Source organism: Camelina sativa, chromosome 4 (assembly GCF_000633955.1).
Source record: "Camelina sativa cultivar DH55 chromosome 4, Cs, whole genome shotgun sequence".
NCBI classification, from domain to species: Eukaryota; Viridiplantae; Streptophyta; class Magnoliopsida; order Brassicales; family Brassicaceae; genus Camelina; species Camelina sativa.
This window is the reverse complement of record NC_025688.1, coordinates 6,361,349-6,370,187: the sequence shown is the minus strand read 5'-3', so window position 1 is coordinate 6,370,187 and position 8,839 is coordinate 6,361,349. Positions and strand designations below refer to the sequence as shown.

The window sequence follows — 8,839 nt, the reverse complement described above, 5'->3', positions numbered from 1 at the left end:
ATAGGAACTCGTCAAATCAGTTGTTGTGGCAGAGTTTTGATTTCCCGACAGATACATTGCTCCCCGAGATGAAACTTGGTTGGACAAAGCGAAGCGGTCAAAACAAATTCCTACAATCATGGGCAAGTACACATGATCCATCAAGTGGGGATTTTAGGTACGTTATTGATACTGTCGGAGGTGGTTTGCCTCAAAGGGTAATAAGGGAAGGAGGCAGAATATTAGTAACCCGTGTGGACTCCTGGAATGGTATAGGGTCCATTGGTCTACCCGCCACGCTTGTAACAGCAAATTTAAAATTTGATTTTATTATGAACAGTGAATAAATCACCTACTCCTTCAAAGTCACCACGAACAAGATCTACTCGAAACTCATAATGGACCATAGGGGGACATTGCATAGAATGGCACGATTTCCGAGAGCAGAAGATTGGGTATCTTATTGGATAACTCCGACGGACATGTGCGACGGATATGCTGCGTGTGGCTCTTACGGTCAGTGCGACACGAACGTGTCACCCATGTGTACATGTATCGAAGGTTTTAGGGCAAGGAACAAAGAGGCATGGACAGGGATGGACTTTAAGGATGGATGCGAGAGGAAAACGCCACTTAGAAGCAATAGTGATGGGTTTCACCAGCTGAAGAAAATTAAGCTGCCGGATACAAAGGCTGTGACTGTGGAAAAGGGACTCGAGTTTAAGGGATGTCAAAGGAAGTGTGTTGAAGATTATTGATAAGTTTGAAGGTAAGAACTCCTCTCTCTTATCTCTTCTCAATCCACAGTACAATCTCAAACCCTAATTGATAAGCTTGGAGTTACAGTTCTCCAATCTCACCACCTAAGAACAGAGCACATAAGCTCTAATTCCTATTTACACATCAATGATCACACAAGATGATCCTATATTTTTCCTCTCAACCTCTATTTATAGTCTATCCTTCACATGCTTCTCTTTACTCTTCACATGTGCCTCTCACATGTGCCCTCTTATCAATACTCCTCCCTTTCAAAACAGCTTGTCCTCAAGCTGTGATGTAACAATTGTAGTGAGGATGGAAAAACAGTGACTACAGTAGAGAATAGAATCGTTGATGCACTGGTAGAGCTGACCCTGAGAAACGGATCCGCTGCATTAACGTGACTTTTGTAAGTTGCATTGTTGTCTTTAGACGATGTGTTGTGTTTGAACTTAAACCACCAGTCCTTACAAAACACAAAAAGAGTCTTCATCCTAGTATCTCCAAACCTTTGAATCTGTTCCAATGCCCTTTGAATGTTAAAATCATGCTTCATCTTCATGAAGATAAGCTGTTGCGGAGTTGTTGGGATGATTGGCAGTGCCAACGACAAAGATGCAGAAGTTGCAGGTTGAATGACTTTCCCAATCTGAGACCACCACACATCATCATATCGTTTGATTCGGAACTTGTATACAATCACATATCCATACTCTTTATTCTGTTTCCTGCCATAGTAGAGCTGATGTTGCACACACATTGATCTTACGCACCATAGCATCACCGTAAAGTTGCAGGTCATCCATATTTGCAAGCTAAACTGCTCTAATTTTTTCTTTCTCCGACAATGCCACACTGAAAAATAACCTCTCTTGTGCAAAACGATGTTTAATAGTTCCTCCGAGCTTGTGACAATGTCTTCAACTGATGCATGGTCATTAAGCTGAAATACACCCTTATGTTTTATATGCGTAAGCTTGTGAAATCTCTCAAAAACATTTTTAGCAGTACACTCTCCAGAGACAGTCCTAAGCTTCACACCATTTATTCTTGTCAATCCTCTTTGATAATCCATGATTACTAAATTGTTGCAGAACATCAACTTCTCTTTGTCCAAGTTACATCCATCATAACTAAGTTGTCCCATGATCTGTGAATCCTGTAGCAGCTTCATTGATCCAACCAAATTCCTGTCCTTGAATTTGAATTTCCAGGTTTTGGAAGACTTCAGTTCATGTCTCTTCCATAGTAAATTGTACCTTCTTAAAAGCATTATATCGAACAAATGATCTTCAAAAGAACTGTTGGTCATTATATTTGCTGGCTTCTCATAACAATCAACCACTTCCGAGATATCCAAACCATGTAATTGTTTCTCTTTTTGAACCATCCAAGCAACACTGCCTTTAGTAGGTGACAAGAGTCGATTGTACTCTAGAACATCCAATGTTAAATCCTCAAGAACGTTCCTTGATTCATCTTTAAAAATCAAAGCTTTTTGCTGACCAAGACCTGTCTCAATCAACTCATGCTCCTCCTCAGCTGAATCTGATTCTTGCATTGAATCTTTTACTAAAATCACTTCATTATCAGAAGTTTGTATTGAAGGGCTTAAAGGCTTGACGTTCCCAAACCGAACATACAATCGTGATTTGAAATCTTTCCAATTTGTGAAGGATACATGTGTGAACCAACTCAAATCATCTCCTTCCAAGTGCAACGACACCAAACTTATCTTCTCCACATCATTATTTTGATAAAAACAAAAGAATCTTTGAACCTTGGAAATCCAAATACACGGATAAACTCCATTGAAAATAGGTATTTCGACTAGCTTGACCAAACCATCTCCATAGCCCATCATTAACGTTGATTCGTTCTTGCTCAAAAGTGAATTATCTTTCGGATGTTCCATTGATATGTTGAGTCCTGAATCAGAAATGTTTACCTGTGGTGATGAAAGAATCATGTTTGCAATTGCAGTGTGTTCCACGTCCAATGATTGCCTTTCAAAACACAAATCCGCATCGTTATGCGTTTCTTTCCTCTTCTCCGAGACTTCAATTGGTTTTTCTTCTCTATACTCTTGAATGAGTCTGCTTCTTTCATCTTTGTCACCGAATCGCAACAACAAGGCTAACTCCATCATTCCCCAACTGTCAAATAATCCCCATACTCGTGTTCGCCGTTGAAACCACAAATGAGCTTCACCTTCGAGAAGACTATGTGCAAGATTCAGTTTCTCATCCGCCGTGAAATTCTCTTGAACAAAGAAATCCTCCAGCCATGAAATCCATGGTCGTAGTTCACCCGAAACACCATCGAAGATAGGAAATCCCTCGAGACACATTGCAATCAAAATCCCCAAATTGTAAAAACCCTTACTTTCTTCAGTGTTTGATTCGATCCGTGTTCACAAGCGCACCATTTGATAAGTTTGAAGGTAAGAACTCTTCTCTCTTATCTCTTCTCAATCCACAATACAATCTCAAATCCTAATTGATAAGCTTGGAGTTACATTTCTCCAATCTCATCACCTAAGAACATAGCACATAATCTCTAATTCCTCTTTACACGTCAATGATCAGGATGATCCTATATTTTTCCTCTCAACCTCTATTTATAGTCTATCCTTCACATGCTTCTCTTTACTCTTCACATGTGCCTCTCACATGTGCCCTCTTATCAATTACAACTGTACAGCATTCGCTTATGTCGATATGTGGGATGGCGCTGGGTGGAGTTGTCTAATTTGGACAGGAGAGCTAGTTGATTTAAGAGTTTTCTTCTCCCATGGTCAAGATCTCTACGTCAGAGTGGCCAAGACTGATCTCGGTATGTTCTGTCCCTAGTTATAATATATATCAAGATCGATTAAGAAGATTCATCAAGCCACGTTTAGTAGCGCAACATCAGCTATATAATATTGTAGAAGGTATCGCATCACAAAATTTGATATAGGACCCTTTTTTTTGTCTACAGGGAATGACAGAAGCATAAGTAAAATAATCATAGGCTTGATTGTTGGAGTTGCGGCCGGTATGATTTTTCTCTGCTTCGTCATGTCCTGTTTTTGGAAAAAAAAACAGAAACGATCAAGGGCGAATGCAGTGGAAACACCTATTGGTATAGATATAGTAGCTCTAACCTACTTTTCTTTTAATTTTTCATCGTGTAGCTATAGATTTTTAATTTTATTTTATGTCTTCAACTTTGTTTATTTATTGTCTTAATTATTGCAGCCGTAATATCAACTAGAAGATACTTGTCTGGAGAAAACGAGGACTTGGCACTTTCACGGTTGGAGTTTAAAACTGTCGTCATGGCAACTGAAAACTTTTCTTACGCACTTGGACAAGGCGGTTTCGGTTTCGTTTACAAGGTACAACAAAACTATAGAAACACTCATTATGAATTAATACGACAACGTGACACACTGGAGAGAGATTACAACATGTTCTTAAAAACATCATTTTTTTTTTCTTCGATTATTTCCACGCACAACACTGATAAATATATAGAGTATATCAATGTTATTATTTAAGACATGTTAAAATAACTCTAAACCAACATTTAAATTAATCGAAGGGAATATTTCGGTAGATCTCAAACCAAATACCAAAGTTTCAAGAGCTCACAAGTAAAAAAAAACTCTTAAAAAAGTAACTTCATATATATATATATATATAGACATACATTACCTACTTGATCGAGTAACTAAGACCATCACCAGTAACGATTACATCGTTGCTTAAAAAAAATATATATTATTTTAATCATGTATATATTTTTTATTTTTTGTTAATGGCAACCATTAGAAATATGACATCTGACTATTTGTTAAAAGGAACGTTTCTTCAGCAAGCAACTCAAGCACGATTCTCTTATTTTTTTTCTTCTCTCTTAATATTATATATTATTTTTTAAGCAACTTTTTTCATGAGCAATTCTCACTAATGATGTCCTAAATGCACCTAAACTAGTTCACCTAATTTTTTTTTTTTTTTAAAAAAGATATCATTTATATAATAAAGGGAAGAGTTATTACATGGAGACTTTTTTTTTATCTTTTTAACAAACAGAGCTGGAAGACATATGAGACAAATCATTTAAAATCCTTGAAAGTGTTGGAACCAAAGGTAGAGATAGGTTTCATGATCTGGACTTGGAACTGAAGATGAAGTGCTTCCCGAGTTGTCGAGTCCTAAGAATTGAAGATAGTTTACCTAATTTTGTAGACACCAATTTTAATATTTTCTTAACTAAATGGCTCGCACACACTAAAAGTGTGTATCTTTATAAATATAAAAAAATCTTAACATATCAAAAAGAGTTTTGCCATGATAGGTATTTTATATTATTTAATTAAATTATATTAATATTCGTTTAATCTTTTCCATTTTTTCCCCGCAATATTCGTTTTAACTAGGTCTACACCCAACAGTTTTCAAAATCATCTTGCGCACATCACATGTATATATATATATAATATGTACAAATATACATCACTGATCCGTATGTGTTTACTTCTATGCGATCGTATATAATATATGTGTGTTTCTATCTAACTAGGCGATGTCAAAATTTTAGTAACTTATGAAATGAGTGATAACAGGGGAGATTACTTGACGGAACACTTGTAGCTATAAAAAGATTATCAGATATGTCAGTTCAGGGGACCAAGGAGTTCGAGACAGAGGTGAGGTTGATCGCAAAGCTTCAACATATAAACCTAGTACGCCTTGTCGGATTTTGCGACGACATGGGCGAGAAAATCTTGATCTATGAATACTTAGAAAATCGAAGCCTTGATGTCTACATATTCGGTTAGTATATATTGTCACTAGCTTGTTTAGTTCTTACAGTTTGCATTTTCATATATCTTTAATTAGGAGAAGTAAGCTAATTGGCCAATCTCAATTTCTAGGAAAAAATGAGAGCTCTAAGCTAAACTGGCAAAAACGATTTGAGATCACTAAAGGGATTGCTCAAGGTATCCAATTGTTGGTTTGTGGTCGGTTTGTGCCCATGATTTGGAGCATACCGAACCGGTTTAATTGAACCGGTGTAATAGAGAAGTTGTTTTCTAAAAGATGCGAAACTCATTTGTGGCTGTTCGTGAAGTCTCTTGCCTTGTATATAAAAGGAGGATTACGCAGAGACATGAATAAAAACTTGGACAACACTTGTGTCCATTGACATTGAAAGAGAGAGAGTAAAACATTCTAGAGAGAGAAAGCTTCGAGAGATCAACGGAAAGAGCACTTGAACGGTGGCTTGTGGTTGATTTCCATCTGTGATTTCAACCCCGATCTCTGCATCAGTTCTCAGACGATTCATGCCATATTCGTCACTAAACCGGTGAAGGTACGTTTCCGGTTTCACGCTTCCGCATAGTAGTCTAACATTGGTAGCAGAGCATTTGGCTACGGTTCTGGCATGTTTTTCATTCTTAGTTATCATATCGCTTTGAGAACCGAATTTGAATGCATAAATTTGAGACAATATGTGAATAAACCGCCGATTTTAATTCGCCCATAACTCTCTGTACAAAATCCGTAATCGCATGATTTCGGTGGCCGTGCGTAGATATTGAAATTCTCTTTCTAATGGTATATCGCACGCCTGATTTCGTTCAGTATACAGAGAGTTATAGGGGCCGAAATTTTTTCGTGTAAATGGGCGTTTAATATATGTATGAGGAAGACGATGAACAGTAATCGCCATGTGGCAGATTCTGATTTGTTTAAAACATATATTGTTTATTCAATAAAATGAGTTTGGTATGTCCAAATTTTTTAAAAAAAATAAATTTCTCTAGTTTTGTCGTGATAAGGAAATTAAGAATCTGAAATTATTTTTTAGTCAAAATTTTTTTTTAATGAAGCATGTTTTATTTATTAATTCATGTTAGAAAATACTTTAATTAAGTGGGAGTTCTAGTTTAGTTTAGAACTTAAAATTTTGCATGATATAAGTTAATTTGTTGTGACAAGATTGTAATACGGGTGATGATTGGGAACATAGTGAACTCTCGATCTTGTATTATAAATTGAGTTACACTAGATTGATTTATGTTTATGGCAAAATGTATGTTATGTGTGAATAAATATGCAAACGAATTAATGTCTTTGAATATTCCAACAGGCATGGCTTGTAAGAATATTATTGCGGAGCTCAATAGAGGAGACAAACTGGATGGTGACAACTACGATATTTGGTATCGCAAAGTCCAGTATGTCCTTGAAGAGCAAGAGGTGAAAGAGACTCTTTTCCATCTCATGGAAGAGCCTGAGCAGGGTACTACCGCTCAACATAGAAGGGATCAAGAGGCATATGTTGTCTGGAAAAGAAAGAATAGCATCGCTCGCATTACGTTGCTGAGTTGCATGCAAGATGATCTTATGTGTGAGTTTGAAGAGTATGACACTGCTAAAGGCATGTGGGAGGCGTTGAAAGAGAAGTTTGGTGCCACTTCAGCCACCAAACTTAGGAGACTTAATCAGAGGTTTAATGACTACAAGAAGCGCCCAAATCATTCGATGAGGCAGCATCTTAGAGTCATGGCAACCATGATTAGAGAGCTTAAAGGTGCTGGTCAAATTATATCTGATGAACAGCAAATCCAAGCAGTTCTCCGCTCGTTGCCTGAAAGTTGGGACCATATGAAGGTTCAAATGACGCATAATGTTAATGTGAAATCCTTTGAGGATATATCACGTCATCTTGAGTTAGAGAATGAGCGCTTAGAGGCTGCTAAACCTTTCAATGAGGCCAATGTTGCAAGTTCAAGCTCAAGCTTGAAGCGCAAGAGAGGTAACAAAGGAAACAAGGCTCCCTATCAACCTGAACTTAAGAAGCAGAAAAAATTTGCCAAGCGTGGCAAGCGTGGAGGGAAAAAGGATATGACCAAAATAAAATGCTACAACTGTAGCTCCATGGGTCACTTTGCTCGTGAATGCACTGAGGCAAAGAAGGTATTATCCTTAAATTCTACTTGCAAATATGCTTTTGTTTCTAGTTGTGTTATGCTTACCGAATCTCATCCTTTGTGGATTGTAGACTCAGGAGCAACAGACCACGTAACTAGGAATCGAGATGCGTATGTCGAGTACCGGCGGATACCTAAAGGTTCAAGATGGTTGTATGTAGGAAATAACTCCAAGGTTGCGGTACTGGGTATTGGCACTTGTCAGCTACACATGAGTGGCGGAAGAACACTTATCTTACATGATGTCTTGTATGCTCCTGAAATCCGTCGGGACCTTGTCTCTGTTTTAGCTTTACTTAAGTTAGGATTTGGTTTGAATTTCCATGACATGTGTTTAAAAAATTACTCTAGGGTCTGTGTACTACGGTTATGGTTATGCTTGTGATGGTTTTATTGTACTTGATTGTACTACGAATATTACTACTAGTATTGTTGATCAAAGTTTGTCATATGTCACAAGTTCTACAAATGTTGAAATAAATGTGTGGCATTCTAGACTTGGTCATATTGGTGTTGATCGAATGAATAGATTGGCTAGAGAATGCCTTCTCGGCTCTCTCGCCCGACTAGATCTTGACACATGTGAACCATGTTTAGCCGGAAAAGCAAAAAGGAAACCATTTGGAAAAGCAACTAGAGCTGAATATCCATTGCATTTAATTCATTCCGACATTTGTGGTCCGATGAATGTGAGGGCAAGGCATGGGGCTTTATATTTTATCACCTTTATAGATGATTTCACTCGATTCGGGCATGTGTTCCTGATTTCTCATAAATCAGAAGCACTAGAGTGTTTTAGACGTTACATCACTTTGGTCGAAAATCAATTGGAGAGGACGATCAAGTGTTTGAGAACAGATCGAGGTCGTGAATACTTATCTGAACAATTCAAAGAATTGTGTGATGAAAAAGGTATTGTCAGGCAATTGACTACCCCATATACACCGCAACAAAATGGTGTAGCGGAAAGAAGAAATCGAACGCTTCTTGAAATGGTTAGGTCTATGATGGCACAAGCTAACCTTCCAATTTCATATTGGGGTGATGCATTAATGACTGCTGCCTATGTACTTAACCGTGTGCCCTCTAAATCTGTTACTTCTACTC

General features: G+C 37.6%; 1 pseudogene; it reads left to right on the top strand.

Annotated features, from left to right (window-relative positions):
- Positions 1-8,839, top strand: part of LOC104783604 — a 21,129-nt pseudogene that overhangs the window by 1,540 nt on the left and 10,750 nt on the right.